Genomic DNA, 22,428 nt, shown 5'->3' on the forward strand with positions numbered 1-22,428 from the left:
TGTGGTAAAATCCTACCTGGTTCATTAACGGCTTTTTGTTGTTCTTAACCAGTCTAACCTTTATGAAACTCCAGACTTGTAATAGTGAGATTGTTTCTCCACTGTCACCTGAGATGTCCCAACAAAATGTGGTGCCACTGTTTAAGAAGGGCGGTAAAGACAAGCCAGGGAACTATAGACCAGTGAGCCTGACCTCGGTGGTGGGCAGGTTATTGGAGAGAATCCTGAGGGACAGGATGTACATGTATTTGGAAAGGCAAGGACTGATTCAGGATAGTCAACATGGCTTTGTGCGTGGGAAATCATGTTTCACAAACTTGATTGAGTTTTTTGAAGAAGTAACAAAGAAGATTTATGAGGGCAGAGAAGTAGATGTGATCTATATGGACTTCAGTAAGGCGTTCGTCAAGGTTCCCCATGGGAGATTGATTAGCAAGGTTAGATCTCACGGAATACAGGGAGAACTAGCCATTTGGATACAGAACTAGCTCAAAGATAGAAAACAGAGGGTGGTGGTGGAGGGTTGTTTTTCAGACTGGAGGCCTGTGACCAGTGGAGTGCCACAAGGATCAGTGCTGGGCCCTCTACTTTTTGCCATTTACATAAATGATTTGGATGCGAGCATAAGAGGTACAGTTAGTAAGTTTGCAGATGACACCAAAATTGGAGGTGTAGTGGACAGCGAAGAGGGTTACCTCAGATTACAACAGGATCTGGACCAGATGGGCCAATGGGCTGAGAAGTGGCAGATGGAGTTTAATTCAAATAAATGCGAGGTGCTGCATTTTGGGAAAGCAAATCTTAGCGGGACTTATACACTTAATGGTAAAGTCCCAGGGAGTGTTGCTGAACAAAGAGACCTTGGAGTGCAGGTTCATAGCTCCTTGAAAGTGGAATCGCAGGTAGATAGGATAGTGAAGAAGGCATTTGGCATGTTTTCCTTTATTGGTCAGAGTATTGAGTACAGGAGTTGGGAGGTCATGTTGCTGCTGTACAGGACATTGGTGAGGTAAAAACAATGACTGCAGATGCTGGAAACCAGATTCTGGATTAGTGGTACTGGAAGAGCACAGCAGTTCAGGCAGCATCCAAGGAGCATCGAAATCGACGTTTCGGGCAAAAGCCCTTCATCAGGAATAAAGGCAGTGAGCCTGGAGCGTGGAGACAGTGCTAGAGGAGGGTGGGGATGGGGAGAAAGTAGCATAGAGTACAATGGGTGAGTGGGGGAGGGGATGAAGGTGATAGGTCAGGGAGGAGAGGGTGGAGTGGATAAGTGGAAAAGGAGATAGGCAGGTAGGACAAGTCCGGACAAGTCATGGGGACAGTGCTGAGCTGGAAGTTTAAAACTAGGGTGAGGTGGGGGAAGGGGAAATGAGGAAACTGTTGAAGTCCACATTGATGCCCTGGGGTTGAAGTGTTCCGAGGCGGAAGATGAGGCGTTCTTCCGCCAGGCTTCTAGTGGTGAGGGAGCAGCGGTGAAGGAGGCCTAGGACCTCCATGTCCTCAGCAGAGTGGGAGGGGGAGTTGAAATGTTATGCCACCGGGTGGTGTGGTTGATTGGTGCGGGTGGTACATGTATGGAATGAGCTGTCAGAGGATGTGGTGGAGGCTGGTACAATTGCAACATTTAAGAGGCATTTGGGATTGGTATATGAATAGGAAGGGTTTGGAGGGATATGGGCCGGGTTGGTTGGCATGGATGGGTTGGACCGAAGGGTCTGTTTCCATGCTGTACATCTCTAAGACTCTATGACTCTAAGTCATTCCATTACTCAAGGGTGGAAATTAAATGTGGCATTGCTGGCAATGCCCACATACAATAAGAGCAAAAGTAGGCCATTCAGCCCAATGAATCCACTTTGCCATTCAATGAAATCATACCTGATTTAAAAATATCAAGTCCACTTTCCTGTCTTAGCTCCACATCCCTTGATTCCCTAATGATCAGAAATCTGTCTCTCTCAGCTTTGAATATAATTAATGACCCAGTCTTGACAGCCTAATGCAGTAAAGCATTCTGTTGATTTGTTACCCATTGACGGAGGAAAGTCCTTCTTATCACTATCTTAAATGGGTGATTCCTTACCCTGAGATTATGCCTTCTGGTCCCAGACACTTTCTTAAAGAGAAACATGCTGTCCACACTTACCCTGCCACCTCCTTATGCATCTTATATTTTTCAAAATGGTCTCCTTTCAGTTTGTTAAACTCCAATGAGTAGAAGCCCAACCCTACTTAACCTCACTTTACTAGGAAAACCCTCCATAGCTGGGATTAATTCAGTGAACCTTCTCTGGACTGTCTCCAATGCCAGTTTAGGTTTACTTCAATCAGAACTGCTCACAGCACACGAGCTGTGGTCTGATTAGTGCCTTACATAGTAATAGCAAGACCTCCCAGTTTTGTACTGCATTGCCTTTGAAATCTTCCTTATTTCCTGACTTGAATACTTGCTATCTGTGATTCATGCACAGAGACTCCCAAATCCCTTTGTACTTCTGCTTTCAGCAATCTTTGGCATGGAGAATAGAGGAACGCAATATTATTAAAATGGAGACAAACAGCAGAAGACTGTATAAGGAAGTGTGCCACCTTACATTTTCCCATCCAATGTAAGAATATAACATAATTTAGCCTGGCAACATGTAAGTTCCTATGTTACTATGGCATCATTTAAATATTGAAGTTGTTCATATGTTACTTCAGTACATAATTAATTAGCAAAGAACAGTGAATCTAATTCACGAATCTTTGTTTGTTGCATTCTGATTCTACTGAAAACCATTAAAGTCTGTCTTTGCTTAAATATTGGGCTGGATTTTGCTCTCACCCTGTGGGGTGGCATGTTGGCTCAGTGATTAGCACTGCTGCCTCATGGGACCCGGGTTCAATTCCCACCTTAGGCAGCTGTCTGTGTGGAGTTTGCACATTCTCCCCGTGTCTGCATGGGTTTCCTCCCACAGTCCAAAGATATGCAGGTTAGATGAATTGGCCATGCTTTCCTTTATTGGTCAGAGTATTGAGTACAGGAGTTGAGAGGTCATGTTGTGGCTGCAGGTGACATTGGTTAGGCCACTGTTGGAATATTGCGTGCAATTCTGGTCTCCTTCCTATTGGACAGATGTTGTGAAACATGAAAGGGTTCAGAAAAGATTTATAAGGATGTTGCCAGGATTTGAGCTATAGAGAGAGGCTGAACAGGCTGAGGCTGTTTTCCCTGGAGCGTCGGAGGCTGAGGGGTGACCTTATAGAGGTTTACAAAATTATGAGGGGCATGGATAGGGTAAATAGGCAAAGTCTTTTCCCTTGGGTCAGGGAGTCCAGAATTATAGGGCATAGGTTTAGGGTGAGAGGGGAAAGATATAAAAGAGACCTAAGGAGTAACCTTTTCACACAGAGGATGGTACGTGTATGGAATGAGCTGCCAGATGAAGTGGTGGAGGCTAGTACAATAGCAACATTTAAAAGGTATCTGGATGGGTATGTGAATAGGAAGGGTTTGGAGGGATCTGGTTCGGGTGCTGGCAGATTGGGTTGGGATATCTTGTTGGCATGGATGGGTTGGACCGAAGGGTCTGTTTCCATGCTGTACATCTCTATGACTCTATGACTCTAAATTGCCCGTAGTGTTAGGTGCATTAGTCAGGGTAAATATAGGGGAATGTGTCTGGGTGGGTTGCTCTTTGGAGGGTCGGTGTGGGCTTGTTAGGCCGAAGGGCCTGCTCCACACTGTAAGGAATCTAATCTATAAGTGGATTTGAAGGTGGGTAAAGTAGATGCAATTAAATACAGTGGCTGCTTCCTGCTGCCTACTTGCCCTCTTCTGGCCTTCCTGAAATCTTACAATAGAAGTGGAGGGTTGGGACCAACACTTGCTGGCCCACCTATTCTTTGAACTGTTAAGATTCGTGTGTGGGCTTACATTGCGGCTATTAGTACAGTCTTTTTACTACTGGCAGTGATGGTTTCATGCCATATGGAAAATCTGACAGCTTTAGCAATGTGGGATAGTATCGGCAAAGGTGAGTGAAGTCATCCCTTGCATGTACCTTGGGTCCACTGAATCCACATAGCCAAGAGTCATAACCCGCTTCTTAGCTTTCTAAGTCCAACTGCCTGGGCCACATGAATCTTTGCTTGTTTCCCCAACCTGGATCACTTCACCAAGACCCCTGACCTGGAAATTACCTAGACTCAACATGGTGGCACTGTGTAGAGTCTCAGCAGTGGCCAGATGTCCCAATGGCACTGCATGGTTTGCAGAGTTATTGGCTATCTGACTGGACTACTACACTCTTTATGTAGGTGTTCCTGCCAAACAAATCAAGCAAGTCTCGCTTTGAAGTAATTAGCACCTGTTGTTTGCATTATGGGCCAACCACTGGGATTGTAGACAGGCTACCCCACAACATCTTAGCGGGGAGGGTATGTTGTGGTGTCAATACTTCACTAGCCCATTAAAAACAGCCTACAAGTTCATATAATGATATGATTCACATTTATATTTTTAGTTCTGATATGTACAGAGTCCTATAAAAAGAGTGTTTAAACATGTCAAAATATGTTAATACGTATTTCCCCATGGCCTCTTATTATGGCCTATTTGCTTGCTAAATTCAATTCATTGTGTAGACAATGGCAATATGATCAGGGTTATAAAGATTAAAGAGGCAAAAATAAATTGAAAAAATTGAACAAATGAGAAGAAACTAAAGAGACAAAGAACTGAGAAAGAAGGTGGAAAACATTGCAAGAGAACTGTGACAGGATTAGAGGATTAACTCAGTGATCAGGGTTACTCATACTAATCAGTATTCATAAGGCTAATAGAAGAATCATTCAACAGAGAAAGTATGCACAACATTACACAAAAAGAAAATGTTTAGTATCTTAAATTCCACAGTACACCAGTTTTGCAACATAAAATATAATCTTTTCTGTGAAAATCCTGACTCAGTAAGAAAGCTGTTCCAAACTATTCTTTGGTGTTTTCAGTTTTGTTCAGTTGAATAACCATGGGAAAAAGAGTGTTTTGTTTTTATATCTGATTTTTGGAAAACATCCATGGATCAAAAGCAGCTCTTTTTACTTTTGACAAATGGAGATAACAGGCCATGACCTGAACTGAAGATCAATTTTAAATTATTTTCTTGGATGTGAGCATTGCTGGCAGAGATGCATCCCAATTAACCTTGGGAAAGCTTCAGTGAGCTGTTGTCTAGAACTGCTGCAGTCCAAGTAATGTAGACACCCCCATAGCATTGTTAGCGAGGCAATTCCAGAATCTTGACTCAGCAGCAGAGAAAGAATAATGATTCAGCTCCAAGCCAGAAAAGAGGATCTTGTCAGTGATCATGTTGTGCTGCTCTTGTTCTTCTAGTGATGGAGGTTGTAGGTTAGGAAGGTGCTGTTAAAAGGTCTATCACATAGTAAAAATAGAGGAAAAAATTATGCAAGCAATTAAATTGTAATTAAGACAACACTAAATTTGGGCTTTTAATGTTTGTGGATTCTGTGAAATGGAGAAATTTGAAGCTACAAGGTTTTCACTTGCTAAAATAAAAGCTTTCTGAGCTGACTATAAAATGAGAAGATTTGTAGTTTGGGTGCTGATTGGCATGGTTGTGGATATGTTCACTGGGAAGTTGATTTGCAGATGTTTCGTCACCTGTCTAGGTGACATATGCAGCGCTTTAGAGCTTCCTATAAGTGCTGCTTATGGTGTCTTCTGGAATTTATTTGGCTCTGTTTCTGCAGCTTCCGGTTGCCGGGTCTGGTTGTTCGTTGTTGTGGCCAATATATTGGGTCTAGGTCAATGTGCTTGTTGATGGTTTCCGTGGCTGAGTGCCATGCTTCTAGAAATTCTCCGGTTGTCCTGGTGAGTTGTTATCTGAATGTGGCTGTCATTTTATGGACTGTCATTAATCCGAGTGGCTGGAGAAGCCTGACTGAATCAAAGAAGGAGTTTAAAATAGAATGATTCTTTTGGATACCTTGTAGCTTTTCTTTGGGCAGGCAGGCATGATAAAAGTACATAACATATATTGTTAGCATTTCCAAATTTGGAATTTTAAAATAGATGTGGAGTTCCTTGTGAAGCTCTGTAAAGATTACTTTTTTGAGGAGTTTAAAAGGTATTTTAGAATAGTGAAGTAAAGACATTGACCTTAATGTTTTGATGTCAACCAGTGGTACAGTGTAGGCCGGAGTTGTGCGTTAAACATAAAATACAGAACACTACCGCACAGAAACAGGTCATTGGGCCCACCATGTCTGCAATGACCATGATGCCATTCTAAACTAATCCTATTTAGCTGCACATGGTCTATATCCTTCTATTCCCTGCCTGATCATATGCCTGTCTAAATGCCTTCTAAACATGGCTATTGTGTCGGACATGAGTAGTTTACAGGCTGTCCACTCATGACATTCTTTGCAGTGATGAGCACCTCAGCTGGGTTTAAATAATGAGTCTCACATTTATGTTTGCCAGTAGGGGAGAGGAGGTGTAAGGCCAGCTGCTGCTTTGATATAGGGTGCATCCAATTTGGACTCGCTGGGTGAAGGAGGTGCTATTATCTTACTGTCTGGCCCACTGAATATTTCTAGCATTTGCTGTTTATGTTTATCTTGCCTTGTTTCTTTGATTCTTTCAAACATGAGAAAGCTGTCACTGTTGTTTGGATTCAATTAATTATTCAACCATATTGCAGTAATGTAAATTCAATCTAAGGTTAAATAACATAGAGAAACTGGGATGCGTTTGCACAGGGCTGCAAGATATTTCCAAGAGTGTCATGTTCACGTGAGTGCCCTATTGTAGGCAAGGCAACTCATATGTTTATGGAAATATTATTTTAAATGTTAAATTAGTAATCTGCTTCGAGACTCTGTAAAACATGGAAATATTGTACAACTGCTGTTCATACTGATTTGGCCAGTGCCTGTTTGTATTGGATGTGATCTGTAAACTGATTGTTTATGCAATGCTCTGAAGCAATCTTTAACTACATTAACCATTTAGTTGTCAAGCACCAGAATGTTATGAAAGTTACATAAAGTGTCCTTTATCCTGGTTTGTCTAGTCTATTTCATCATTGTCTGGATCAGTGAAATTGACATCAAATTGCTCCAGTAGAAATTAACAGTTTCTTTAAAGCATTTAGAACACTTCCATGCATGCAGCGCTTTAATGGATGTTATGCACTATTATAACTTTTGTGGTTGGCACAGTGGCACAGTGGTTAGCACTGCTGCCTCACAGCCCCAGAGACCCGGGTTCAGTTCCCGCCTCAGATGACTGACTGACTGTGTGGAGTTTGCACATTCTCCCCGTGTCTGTGTGGGTTTGCTCCGGTTTCCTCCCACAGTCCAAAAATGTGCAGGTTAGGTGAATTGGCCAAGCTAAATTGCCCGTAATGTTAGGTGAAGGGGTTAATGTAGGTGAGTGGGTTGTGGGTCGGTGTGGACTTGTTGGGCCGAAGGGCCTGTTTCCACACTGTAACTAATCTAATCATAACTTATTGACTATTTCTGAAAATTTAGTCAAAAATAAGCCATTTAAGAGCCATGATTAAATATTTGACTTGAGATTGTCATCAATGCTTTTACTACAGTTTCTGTTGAGCCTCCAACATCAAACCCATAAGAAAAATTAAAATAAAATGGTTGCATGAGATAACACAGGCAGGTGCTCTGAAAATTCCATGTTTTCCATCTGATATTGAATCCCACCAAACATCCCACAATGCTATTATTGGGGTCAGAGGTTCCTAATTCATTATGCAAATAGGTATCTCAAGATAAATCACAAATCTATATGGACGCTTCTCTGCTTCCTATTTGCGTGATTTCTTCACACTTAGTACTTTCTAAGTGAAATCAGTGAGTGTTATTTTAAAAGATCTTGAACAAGATTTCGGCTGCCCTTGTCCCTCTTGGTGATCGTGGTCATTGGTTTGGAAGGTGCTGTCTAAGGTGCTTTGTAAAGTTCTCTCTTCTAATGCATCTTGTAGATAGTACACACTGCTGCTACTGAGTGTCGGTGATGGAGGGAGTGGATGCTTGTGGATATGATGCCAATCAAGCAGGCTACTCTGTCCTGGATAGTGTCAAGCTTCTTGAATGCTGTTGGAGCTGCACCTATCTAGGCAAGTGGGGAGTTTTCCATCACACTCCTGACTTGTGCTTTGTGAACAGGCTTTGGATAGTTGGGAGGTAAGTTACTTGCTGCAGTATTCCTAGCTTCTGACCTGCTGTATGTTTGAATGTTGAGTCCAGTTGAGTTTCTTGTCCCACTATTTCTCAGCATATTTCCTGGTCCTGTAACAAGGTTGCAGTGAGCCTGCTCAATAGTGGAACAATTGGCCTTGGAGGTTTGATTGGTCAAATGCAAGAGTATTGTGCCTGGACATGCTAAGGCCTAGTTGACCTTCCTCACCATAAAGTTCAAAATGATGGATGAAAGCAGAGAAGATGGAACTGAAGGGCCTGTCCACCTTTGGAGTTTCCTGAGAGGAGATATCTGAAATATCAATGTGGATCCTCTTTGACTAGGTGTTTTCTGGTACCACCCAACCTCCTGGCGAGGAAGGATCATCAGGTGAGTCACCAGGATCTCCAACTTCACCACCATGGTTTTGACTATCAAACCAGTGGTTGAGGTGTTGGAATGCAGATATATACATCTCTCCAGTAGATCCTGCTGGACCTGGCTCTCCATGGCAGCTGCCAACCTGTCCATGAAGGCAGCCAGGCAATGACCTCCTTGGGACAGCTGGGTCCCATTGTAAAGCTGCAGCCCTGCAACATCTGGGCTATGAGGGCCATTTCATTCCATATGACTTTTTGCCACTCCTATTCCTCCTTGTGCATATGGATAAAGTGCCTGATTGCCAACATTCTGGGTCCTATCTCTCCTCAGACTAGGACAGCTGCCTGGTCTCTGGCAATCCAATAAAAGCATGGCTTCCTTCTTGACTAGCTGTGGAGCTGTCATAATTAATCTCAGCTCTCAAACTTTCTAAAATAATGATCCTACTAAAGTGTCAGTATCTAAAGGTAGGGGAGATGGAGGAGGCAGCCTTGCTGATGCTTCCTCTGAGATGTCCATACTCTTATCATCAGAAGGCAGAGCTAGCCACTTCCCTGGAGAAGTGGTGGATATCCTAGTGGTATCTGCAAAACCCAAGGGAGAGAAGATATCATGGAAGAGGTTAGAAGTAGAATGCAACAGATGACACTAACAGCAGAGCTACTTGAAAGTTGCTGGAAATTAAGAATAATACTTACTCAGTTCACAGGCCATGGATGTCTCCACATCTCTGAAGAAGCAATCACACTGCTCTGCAAAGGCCAGGATTCTTTCCACATATGAGCCGAAGAGATCAGTGTTGAGCATCCTTGTTTCTGCCCAGACCGTTCGCCTTATTTTTGCACTCCTTCTCCTGGAATGAGACAAAAGAAGCAATTGAGTGAAATGAAAATGTGTGCTATAGCTGTTATTGCTGCTGCATTGCGATCAAAAGGTGGTGAGGTGTTCCAGTAGAGTACGTAGCACAGAGGGCATGAAAGGTTGGTGGTGTTGAATGTTTGGTGGGGTGAGTGGTGGTATGTGTGTTTTGATGGTGAGAGTTAGTAAGGGAAGTGTTGTATGCATACTGAGAGTGATAGAGCATTTACCTTTGTGGGTAGTGGTCCATTGGCAGAGATTGAGTGAGTGTGAGGATACAATGTGATGAGTATGACATTTACCATGGTGTAGCAGAGAAGATCTTGTGGCTCAACTGGCCATTCCTCTGATCCATTGAGATGACCTGGGTGGTAAGATTGTACCAGACAGCCTTGGTGTAGTGACATTGCCTCCTCTGCTGATTCTGCACCATTCCTGCCACCATCACCTCGCTGTAGGAGGATTGCGTACCACCTTCTCCTTTGTCGACATTTTCATACTGTTGGCCTATTAATGAGTAGAGTCATAGAGATGTACAGACCCTTCGGTCCAACCCGTCCATGCCAACCAGATATCCCAACTCAATCTAGTCCCACCTGCCAGCACCCGACCCATATCCCTCCAAACCCTTCCTATTCATATACCCATCCAAATGCCTCTTAAATGTTGCAATTGTACCAGCCTCCACCACATCCCCTGGCAGCTTATTCCATACACGTACTACCCTCTGCGTGAAAAAGTTGCCCCTAAGGTCTCTTTTATATCTTTCCCCTCTCACCATAAACCTATGCCCTCTAGTTTTGGACACCCCGACCCCAGGGAAAAGACTTTGCCTATTTACCCTATCCATGCCCCTCATAATTTTGTAAGCCTCTATAAGGTCACCCCTCAGCCTTCGACGCTCCAGGGAAAACAGCCCCAGCCTGTTCAGCCTCTCCCTATAGCTCAAATCCTCCAACCCTGGCAACATCCTTGTAAATCTTTTCTGAACCCTTTCAAGTTTCACAACATCTTTTCGATAGGAAGGAGACCAGAATTGCACGCAATATTCCAACAGTGGCCTAACCAATGTCCTATACAGCTGCAACATGACCTCCCAACTCCTGTACTCAATACTCTGACCAATAAAGGAAAGCATACCAAACACCTTCTTCACTATCACATCTACCTGCGACTCCACTTTCAAGGAGCTATGAAACTGCACCCCAAGGTCTCTTTGTTCAGCAACACTCCCTAGGACCTAACTATGAAGTGTGTATGTCCTGCTAAGATTTGCTTTCCCAAAATGCAGCACCTCGCATTTATCTGAATTAAACTCCATCTGCCACTTCTCAGCCCATTGGCCCATCTGGTCAAGATCCTGTCGTAATCTGAGGTAACCCTCTTCGCTGTCCACCACACCTCCAATTTTGGTGTCATCTGCAAACTTACTAACTGTACCTCTTATGCTCGCATCCAAATCATTTATGTAAATGACAAAAAGTAGAGGCCCCAGCACCGATCCTTGTGGCACTCCACTGGTCACAGGCCTCCAGTCTGAAGAACAACCCTCCACCACCACCCTCTGTCTTCTAACTTTGAGCCAGTTCTGTTTCCAAATGGCTAGTTCTCCTTGTATTCCATGAGATCTAACCTTGCTAATCAGTCTCCCATGGGGAACCTTGTCGAACGCCTTACTGAAGTCTATATAGATCAGATCTACTGCTCTGCCCTCATCAATCTTCTTTGTTACTTCTTCAAAAAACTCAATCAAGTTTGTGAGACATGATTTCCCACCCACAATGCCATGTTGACTATCCTGAATCAGTCCTTGCCTTTCCAAACAAATGCACATCCTGTCCCTCAGGATTCCCTCCAACAACTTGCCCACCATTAAGGTCAGGCTCACCGGTCTATAGTTCCCTAGCCTGTCCTTGCCACCCTTCTTAAATTGTGGCACCACCTTTGCCAACCTCCAGTTTTCCGACACCTCACCTGTGACTATCGATGATACAAATATCTCAGCAAGAGGCCCAGCAATCACTTCTCTAGCTTCCCACAGAGTTCTCGGGTACACCTGATCAGGTCCTGGGGATTTATCCACCTTTATGCATTTCAAGACATCCAGCATTTCCTCCTCGTAACCTGGACATTTTGCAAGATGTCACCATTTATTTCCCTACAGTCTATATCTTCCATATCCTTTTCCACAGTAAATACTGATGCAAAATATTCATTTAGTATCTACCCCATATTCTGTGGCTCCACACAAAGGCCGCCTTGCTGATCTTTAAGGGGCCCTATTCTCTCCCTAGTTACCCTTTTGTCCTTAATATATTTGTAAAGCCCCTTTGAATTCTCCTTAATTCTACTTGCCAAAGCTATCTCATGTCCCCATTTTGCCCTCCTGATTGCACTCTTAAGTATACTCCTACTTTCTTTATACTCTTCTAAGGATTCACTCGATCTATCCTGTCCATACCTGACATATGCTTCCTTCTTTTTCTTACCCAAACCTTCAATTTCTTTAGTCATCCAGCATTCCCTGTACCTACCAGCCTTCCCTTTCACCCTGAGAGGAATATACTTTCTCTGGATTCTTGCTATCTTATTTCTGAAGGCTTCCCATTTTCCAGCTGTTCCTTTATCTGCGAACATCTGCCTCCAATCAGCTTTTGAAAGTTCTTGCCTAATACTGTCAAAATTGGCCTTTCTCCAATTTAGAACTTCAACTTTTAGATCTGGTCCATCCTTTTCCATCACTATTTTAAAACGTATAGAATTATGGCCACTGGCCCCAAAATGCTCCCCCACTGACACCTCAGTAACCTGCCCTGCCTTATTTCCCAAGTGTAGGTCAAGTTTTGCACCTTCTCTAGTAGGTACATCCACATACTGAATCAGAAAATTGTCTTGTACACACTTAAGAAATTCCTCTCCATCTAAACCTTTAACAATATGGCAGTCCCAGTTGATGTTTGGAAAGTTAAAAATCCCCGACCATAACCACCTTATTATTCTTACAGATAGCTGAGATCTCCTTACAAGTTTGCTTCTCAATTTCCCTCTGACTATTGGGGGATCTATAATACAATCCCAGTAAGGTGATCATCCTTTTCTTATTTCTCAGTTCCACCCAAATAACTTCCCTGGATGTATTTCCGGGAACATCCTCCCTTAGCACAGCTGTAATGCTATCCCTTATCAAAAATGCCACTCCCCCTCCTCTTTTTCCTCCCTTTCTATCCTTCCTGTAGCATTTGTATCCTGGAACATTCAGATGCCAGTCCTGCCCATCCCTGAGCCATGTTTCTGGAATTGCTATGATATCCCAGTCCCATGTTGCTAACCATGCCCTGAGTTCATCTGCCTTCCCTGTTAGGCCCCTTGCATTGAAATAAATGCAGTTTAATTTATTAGTCCTACCTTGTCCCTGCCTGTCCTGACTGTTTGACTCACTTCTGTTCTCAGCTGTTCTCAGATCAATTTCTTTCCTCACTATCTCCCTGAGTCCCACCCCCCCACCTTACTAGTTTAAATCCTCCCAAGCAGTTCTAGCAAATCTCCCTGCCAGTATATTAGTCCCCTTCCAATTTAGGTGCAATCCATCCTTCTTGTACAGGTCACTTCTACCCCAAAAGAGATTCCAATGGTCCAAAAATGTGAATCCTTCTCCCATACACCAGCTCCTCAGCCATGCATTCATCTGTTCTATCCTCCTATTCCTACCCTCACGAGCTCGTAGCACTGGGAGTAATCCAGATATTACTACCCTTGAGGACCTCCTTTTTAAATTTTACCTAACTTTCTGTAATCTTCCTTCAGAGTCTCAACCTTTTCCCTTCCAATGTCGTTGGTTCCAATGTGGACAATGACCTCCTGCTGGCCCCTCTCCCCCGTGAGAACATTCTGCACCCTCTCTGAGACATCTTGATCCTGGCACCAGGGAAACAACACACCATTCTGCTTTTTCTCTGCTGACCACAGAAACGTCTGTCTGTATCTCTGACTACAGAATCCCTAACACAATTGATCTCTTGGAAACCGACGTACCCCTCGATGCATTAGAGCCAATCTCAACACCAGAAACTTGGCTGTTTGTGCTACGTTCCCCTGAGAATCCATCACCCCCTGTATCTGAGATTTTCCCCCTTCCCATAACTGCCATCCATCACATACTGTAGCTGTTGCAAATTCCTCATCGCTTCTATTTGTCTCTCCAACCGATCCACTCGATCTGATAAGATTCGCATCCAACAGCATTTATAGCAGATATAATCCGCAGTGACCCTTAAACTCTCTTTAAACTCCCACATCTGACAAGAAGTACATATCACTGCAAAGGCCATTTTTGCTCCTTCACAATCTACAGACCCAGAAAATAACACCATCTTATTCCTCTACCAACACTGCCCCAGGTTAAATTAATAGCTATGGCTTATATTTTAAGTTTAATCAAGAGACTTATCTTCAAAAACATATAATCAAGAAAGAATCCACTATACTCACTACTGCAGCCTTTCTCTTGGACAGACGTAAAACAACAATTAACTTATCTGATTCTGTGCTGTGAACTTCGCCCAACAGTTCCTCCAAGATTAGTTGTGAATTGCACTGTTTGTTAAATTTCCCAGATGCACTCTGATGTCCAGCGATACACGAATTCAAACAGCAAAGGCAGTAACTGTGCAGGTTTTCTCTCTCTCTCTCCTGCACTGTCCTCACCATGTGCTTCCTTTGTCTGCCCTTCTCCCTTTTAAACTACTGTTATTTTGACTTCTTTTTTCCAAAGTTCTAAAACAATGCAACAGCATATAAAACAGTAATTGCTGCTCCTGGAATTCAAGGAAATCACCTCCAACACCTAAAATACCTCAAAAAAAGGAGCAGCTTTTACAGCCAGAAATTTTCCCCATCCTCCATCTTTTTTTCCTGTCCACCATCTTCAGGTAACTTTGGATTGCCAATACTCATCTGAGTGTCCAGCAGACATTTAAATATGGTGCATCACAGGTCCTTTGGCAGTTATCTGTTGATTGAGGAATTTTTCTGGGAACAGTGTGTGTGAAATGAAGACAGAATTGGAATAGAGAGTTGGGATAGGGATGTGTTAGGAAATAACTGAGGCACTTTTGGTAAGATATATTGAGAAATAATATTAGTTCTCAATATATCTTAAACCCTCCAAAAGACTTGAGGCACCCTTATACTTTGCCAAAGGAATGTAAGGTACAGCTCAATGAGTCTTATTCCCCGTAGATTCTATCTAAAAGTGCTATTTCCAAAACAGATGGAATAAACATGTAAGAACATAGGTTAAAATGTGATTCAACTATCAGTTTGTCGAAATATTTTCTTTTCTCTTATGAGGAATACTTAATGAGTTATTTGTATTGATGTTTGTAAGTATGAGAATGTTGACAAACTATTGGTGGAAGCAGAGATTGTAGAGATAATGCATGGATCAAAATTGATGGACAGGGCACATTGCAAAGGTTGGCTATGCCAAGGGTGGATAAGTTTTCTGGTTCAGATGGCTTAAATCCCTGATTGCCATAGAAAGTGGGGCCAGATATATTAGGGAGACTTGCCAAACCTAAGTGTTTTCTCTATAGGGGGCAAGTGCCAGACAATGAAGAATGACAAATGTGATATTCTTATTTAATCCTATTTCATATGTTCATAAATTTAAGGGAAACAGTAAACATTTAGGGAATTTTGGGTTCATTAAAGATCACCAGATTTATAAAAGGCAGATCTGATTTGACAAATTTAATTGAATGTTTTGATGAAGTAACAGTTTGTGAAAAGAATCCAGTGGAAGATATTTGAATATATCAGCTTAAAGTAAAGAAATGATTTCAGGATAGGAAATAATTAAACTGTGCTGTGTGGTTATTTTCAGGCTGGAGAAAGCAGGTAGTGATTTTCCTCCAGGTTCAAACAGGCCACAAGGACAGCATTGTATCTGGATCAGTGGTGCTGGAAGAGCACAGCAATTCAGGCAGCATCCAACCAGCAGCGAAATCGACGTTTCGGGCAAAAGCCCTTCATCAGGAATAAAAGCATTGTATCTGCACTTGCCATACTTTAAAAATGACGTGTAGGACTTTAAAAAGATGGTAAGGATATATACCAGAATAGTTTCAGATATGAGGGCTTTAGTTAATTAATTAGGTTCCTGCCACAGAGAGTTTCCAGATCATCAGAAGCTGTTCACTCTCCATACGTTTGGGACAGAGTTGTGCATGTTAGCCTTGGAGAAGTGTTTATGGGTCTTTCCAGGTACCCAGTTGCCTAATCTGGCAAATGACTCTTAGGCTGGTATTTGAGAGGCTATCAGAGAGGAAAAAAGCTTCCAAAGAATACTGAGGGAGAGATTATTAACCCCTCCCTGCCTGCTACCAGTCAGTGCAGTGACAACCTGTTTACATGGGCCTCTCTCAATGTCTGTTAAATCCTGGAAGTGACAGCCACATGGCTTTTATGAAGTATTAATTGCCCACTTACGACCTCAATTGGCCTACTGGTGAGTGGGTACTTCAAATGACACCCAATGGATAACTGCAGTGGGCAGAGGGACAAGCAGGTAGACATTGAAGAGGCAACCTACTGGATTTAGTGTATCTCACTTCCTTGCAAACCTGGTATCAAATTCATCAGTGAGGCAGAGTAAAATATATCTCTTCTTTTCAAAAACTTTGAATCATAGAGACAATTTCTGGCCGTTCTAGACAACACCCTTAACAGTATTTATTGCTTAACAATATATATAGTTTTAAAAGGCAGCAGGCTGACAGGGCACCAACAAATAATCTGCACAAACCATAATCCAGTGTTGCAGGTATTTGAATTGACAAGTATTTTACTCACAATGACAGACAAAGTGGAGCGTGTTCTTTATTTCGGACATATCTCATTACCTAGTGTGTAGTGACAACTTATATGAAACTGAACTTACCGAAGAATACGTATTGGATATTAACTAGTTGGCATTAAGTTACAAATCAATAATTCAAATTGAGCGGTCCTCCTTGTATTATAAGCGATAAGGTGAATCTGACTGAATCATTTTTAACTCTACATTTTCCATATCTGCGAGGCAGGATATCAAACCAGAAAAAAAGATGATAAGCAGGCTGCTGGCATGAAAATATGTAGTAACAAAGTTTTAGGGGTTTTGTTTTGATAATATATTGCTAAGAAAATCATGGGGAAAATATTTCATTATTAGGTGCGAATTAATTGTATTTTTTATACCTTAAACAACTGAACAGGATCCTAAGTATTAACAACACTCAAATTATTGTGTCCAATTTTATTTGTCTGATGATACTCATTTTCAAATTTAGGTGCACAGAGCATGGTCAGTAGTTATGTGGTCCATTATTGACCACATGAGAGACATGAGCTATTTTGAGGTTAGATCTCATTCCAATGTTGAATGTGAATTGCAATCGCAAGGTACAGTCATGGTTAATGTACCAGTCAAGATATTGGTCAGCTTCTCCATGGATCCTGCAGTTAGTTGAAGCCCAATGGTGAAGAGAAGTTAGGGTCGGGAGTGATATATTAAAGGAGGCGTCATACAATGGGGAGCAAGCAGACCAGAGTACTTTTTGATTCCTTGAGGACACATTGTTTGACATTTCTTGAGTACTGGTCAGGTCGCTTAATGGCACTATAAATAGGCAGGGGATTAGGGCTGCTAAGTTAGTTTATTTGTACCTCAAAACTGACCAACTTAGATATGCAATTCCTATGGCCTTTATCTGAGGTGGCTGTTTTGTGCAGACTCCGACCAAGATGGCAGACCTAGGATTGTTTCTATTTCCACCAAGCTGGGAGATGTAAAATGGGCTTCAATAATTTCACAATATCAGGTATGATATAGTTTGTGGTTTTCTATAGATTAACCCCTGTAAGATATTCCAGAAAGAGTCAGGTTCTTGTGAAAGTGATGCCTTGATGTCCATTTACAAAACTAACTATTTACAAGGCGATATTATCCCTGACTTGTGCACATTGTCTGGACTGTGTGCTTACTGGAGTTCCTATATATTACACATATAACAAACCATCATTCCATTACACAGATTGCAGGGCAAATACTGGAGCATGACATGTTGCGATATCATGTAACTGTATTAAAACTACAGGCCTGTCGGGTCTGGTTAATGCCATAGTGCTATTTCCCTTTTTTTCTTTTATTCAAAGAAAGGGAACAGTTTTTGAATTAACATGTAGCAGGATGGTTACAGATATGTTGTCTTCATTCATTCAGATGTCCTTGGTGAACATATGACATGTTCTTATATATTTTTTATAGTTATATATTCTTAATGTGCCTCACTCTGAAATGTATGTGATTTACATATATGATGTTGTCACACATGGTATGTGTCATTTATCATTGATGTATTATTGTTGTCTGGCATGACATTTCCATGGATCAGATTTAATCATAGAATCCCTACAGTGGAGAAACAGGCCATTTGGCCCATCAAGTCCACACCAACCCTCCGAAGAGCAGCCCACCCAGACCCACCCCATTCCTCTAACCCTGCATTTCCCATGGCTAATCCACCTAAGACTGAACACCCCTGGACTTTGTGGGCAATTTAGCATGGTCAATCCACCTAACCTGCACATCCTTGGACAGCGGGCGGAAACTAGAGCACAGTGAGAAAACCCACACAGGCACAAATACATGGGATGGGCTGATAGGCTAAAACTGTTGATGATATTAGACAGCTATGTGACCTCTAGGACATGCCAAAGATGGCATAATCAAATATGATTTTCTGTATTTGGTCAGCTTGTTTTCTGGACTGGCTGTTTGTTATGCTGCAAAGGATAGACAATTTTGTCCTGAATCATTGGACAACACCTCAGACTGGAATCACAATCAAACTTTAACCTCCAGACCAGCCGTCGATCAAGGAATTACCGACATATAGGAGGGCAGAAGGTTCATTGCTTTCTTTTCCTTCCTTTTTCATCTTATATTACTACTCAATAAACATTCATATTTAATGTTATATCATATTAAACATGATGGCTCAGTAGTTAGCACTGCTGCCTCACACCACCAGGGAACTGGGTTTAATTCCCGCCTTGGGTGACTGTGTGTGAAGTTTGCGCATTCTCCCCGTATGTACATGGGTTTCCTTCGGGTGCTCTGGTTTCCTCCCACATTCCAAAAGATGTGCAGGTCAGGTGAATTGGCCATGCTAAATTGCCCAAAGTGTTAGGTGCATTAGTCAGGGGTAAATGTAGGGAACTGAGTCTGGCCGGGTTACTCTTTGGAGGGTCGGGTTGTGGACTTGTTGGGCCGAAGGGCTTGTTTCCACATTGTAGGGAATCTAATCTAATCTTAAAATGAGTATTAATGTGAGTCATCTCTCAACTACATTTAACCAAATCCGAAAAGAACCGTTTGGATGCTCCAAGACATTTTTGGAGACTAGGATGGGATTCAGGAAAATATATAAGAAAAGGGAAAAGTGGCCTGATGCTCTGAAGACCTTCCATATTCCAGGGTGGAATGTGGCAGACTCTGGATTCAGATCATATCTTAGCACAATTAGGATTCCAAAAGAATAGGGGATGGCCATGACCAGAAACAGAGAGACTGGAGGATAGTTCTGTGCATTTGCATTGAAGCTTGTAGAAGTGTTAACTCTTTTTGGTCTGGTTTGAATGCACCTTTGTTTGTTGGTTACTAAATGTTGTCTTGTACAATTTGTTCCCTCAAGTCCGAGATCTGGGGATATTTTGAAGTTAGTTTGTATTTTGGGAATGTATGGTGATTTGAAAGTGTGTTGTGTGCCTGTATCAATGTGGGTCATGTATGGTTGATGTAATATCCTTTTAAGAAACCATCAGTGGTTGTGTAAAGCAAATATCTGCAAAATGTTGATTCAAAACTTTGATTTGTAAAGCTTGGTAAAAAAATTACCTTTTGGAATTGGGTCCATGTTGTGTTTGAACTTGGGTAAATTTTAATTCCATAAATTATCACATGTGGAATTTCATTTTCTGGCCAGAGTGAGCTTTCAACTATTATTTTAACATGTGTGAATCTTTAGTTCCAGATGATAGGATTGACTCATTGTTAATATCCAAGTGATAGGAATATTGGAATGTTGAAAATGCAATTTCCTGTCTGTGAGGAATTTAGAAAAGGCAAATTTAACAAAGGGGTAGGCTTTTCTTTCCTTCAAGGAGGAGGATAGATAGCTGACTATGTGCAGGAGTTTACTTATTGAATTCGTAGACAATTAATACCACTTAACCCATTCTGCTTGATGTGGAATGAATGGAGCTTGTTTGTTGTTTTTAGAAATTGGAGATATTGAAGGCTGAACCAATTGCAGAATTTCAATCACAACACAGTGATTGATAAGGCACTCTCAATTCATCAAGCCATTTACCAGTAACACAATACAGTGTTGGGGAAGTGCTGTGGAAATATTAAACAGACTGAGTGTCAGGAAACTTGAAACCACTGAACCTGGGTACACTTAAGCATATCATGACAAAGACTACATTAAAACTCACATGCCGTGGTATTCTAAAACGTTTAAATGGAATGAAAATTTGAAGGCATTCTGGGAAATGATAAAGTGCATACACACAATCTTAGTGGCTTCAATGCATGAAGACGGTTAGGGACTTCAAGGGAATGAACAAAATATTGAATTAGGCCAAATTATGTAAATTTGTCCAATCAACTATTTAGAATGAGTTATCAAGTAACTTTTTTTAAAAAATGTGAGTCCTTTTAGAGAAAGAATAAACAAAGTATGTTGTGCATGAATCAAACAGAAATGTTCGATTTCTGTTTTAAAATATTGTGAGATTGTGTTCCATGGACTACAGATTCTCTCCAGATATCTGGATTAGATATATTTGTAATAGTTAAATTGCAAAATTGGTTGAGACAAAGTAATTACAGGTGGAGACTAGTGGCAGAAGACACAATAAGGATTAGAATAATAGGTTAAAATAGCAATTGAGGTTGAAATGCATTTTAGTGAAAAGGAAGTCTAGATGAGAGTGCCATACCTTCCTTTCAGTGATGTTTGTGTCCTTGTTTTTCCTTTTAGGAAAGATTGAATTGGTGATCATGCCACTAACTGAGGCATTGGGACAAAACGTGGAGGGGTAAATAAAATCTCACAGATCATTTGATAAGATCATGTGGGAGTCAAGAATGTGTGACATGGTCTTGGGATACCTATATAAGTGTGCAAATGTGAATGTTACTTCGGAGGTAATAAATGTGAGACAGTAAAAAAAAGCCTTGAAAAATGCATCTCAGACGTGTAAATCTACTTGACAAAAGCATTAGTGTAGCTTGGATGGACACAGAAACATAGTTTAAATAATAAGACACTGACAAAAAAATCCGACTTCAAAATGATGGAAGTTGGATTAGTGAAAGAAGAATTACGATCAAACTAAAAAGTATGATTTTTTTTTGTCAAAGTGTTACAGAAGTTAAAGTATATAAATTCTGGGAGGAGTAATAGTGGTCTAAGTGAAAGGGCTCACCGGATGACAAACAGATACTCATCTTGAGTGTTTGTATGATGCCTGCACTCCAGTGTTTAAGCCAGTAGGTGAAATTATAATGTGTTAGGACAGTTAGTGTATGTGAAAAAAGATTGAGCTAAGACTTAGGTGGTATAGGAGTCTGTGATAAAGGAACCCCAGGAAAAATAAAAGGTGGGAAGCATAAGGTGAAGTTAAATCCTGAAGAACGTTTGAGCTGTATTATCTGATACCATGTATATTGTCGCTCAAAGGAGGCACTTGCCTATGGAGGTAGTTACCAATCAATGGTACAATCAGTCATAAAATTGGCAAGGAAGGAAACATATTGAAGAAGTATCCTTAAGACGTACACAGATGAAGAAAGCTGGAGAAAGTTTGAGTCCATGTATGACATTATTTTGTTGTTATTGGGTGAAGTGATCTGTGGATAGGGAACTGGAGGATTAAAAAAACGCAAATTCAGAACCATGAATCTGGAATATGCTGAACTTTAGAGCAAATTATGTAAATAGATTAACTGAAAAAGTGTAAAATCAATTAACAGCCAGCTGGTCTGGCAGACTTTGTTTTATTCCCCCTCTCTCCCTCTTGCAGGTTTTGAAGGCCCTCAACAGGAACAGGATCCTTAACCAAAGACAGGAGCTGGAATAGATTAAGTTGCATTTATATATGCGAGAGACAAAAAACTGCTGGAATCCACGGTAGACAGAGTCAAAAAAACTCAACACTGAGTTCTCCAATTTCAAATAACCTCCCTTGCCATCTCCTGACTCCCTTTCCAGCCCTTTCTCCTCCTCTGTGATCACCTATCCCTACCTCACCACCTCACCACGCTCCCCATCCAAAACCCTCCACTAACCCGTCTTCATCTGCAGCTCCCCTTACACCCACTGCCAGTCCTGAAGAAGGGTTACACCTGAAATGTTGACCTTTCCACTTTCTGATGCTGCCTGGCTTGCTGTGTCCTTCCAGCTTCTTGCTTGTCTATCCTGTATACATATGATGCAGTTGCACGGCAACTGTAATTAAGGATATTACTGTCATCAACATAAACATGAAAACACTAATCCTGGGCTCTTCTCAACTTTGATTCCATTGGAGGCAGATAGGTACATGGCACAACTTGCTAGTTCCATCACAGCCTTGATTGTACATCAAGAGTGGGATACTTTTAGGGTTGGTCCTGAAAATCTTCTGCGATCATTAATTTGATGATACACCCTATTGTACAATTCATATTGATGATAGTTACTTTCATTGTAGTTTTAATCTTCCACTGCAGGGCCATGTGTCTGTGTAAATACCTCTTAAATGTTGCTATTATATCAACCTCTGCCACCTCCACCTCCACCTCCACTTCTATGCTCTTACACCTCAGTGTAAAGAATTTGCCTCACACATCTCCTTCAAACTTTTGCCCTCTTTCCTTAAACTCT

The sequence above is a fragment of the Chiloscyllium plagiosum genome, unplaced genomic scaffold, assembly GCF_037043375.1.
Source record: "Chiloscyllium plagiosum isolate Xiang-an unplaced genomic scaffold, Cpla_swu_hap1 HiC_scaffold_16, whole genome shotgun sequence".
Lineage (NCBI taxonomy): Eukaryota > Metazoa > Chordata > Chondrichthyes > Orectolobiformes > Hemiscylliidae > Chiloscyllium > Chiloscyllium plagiosum.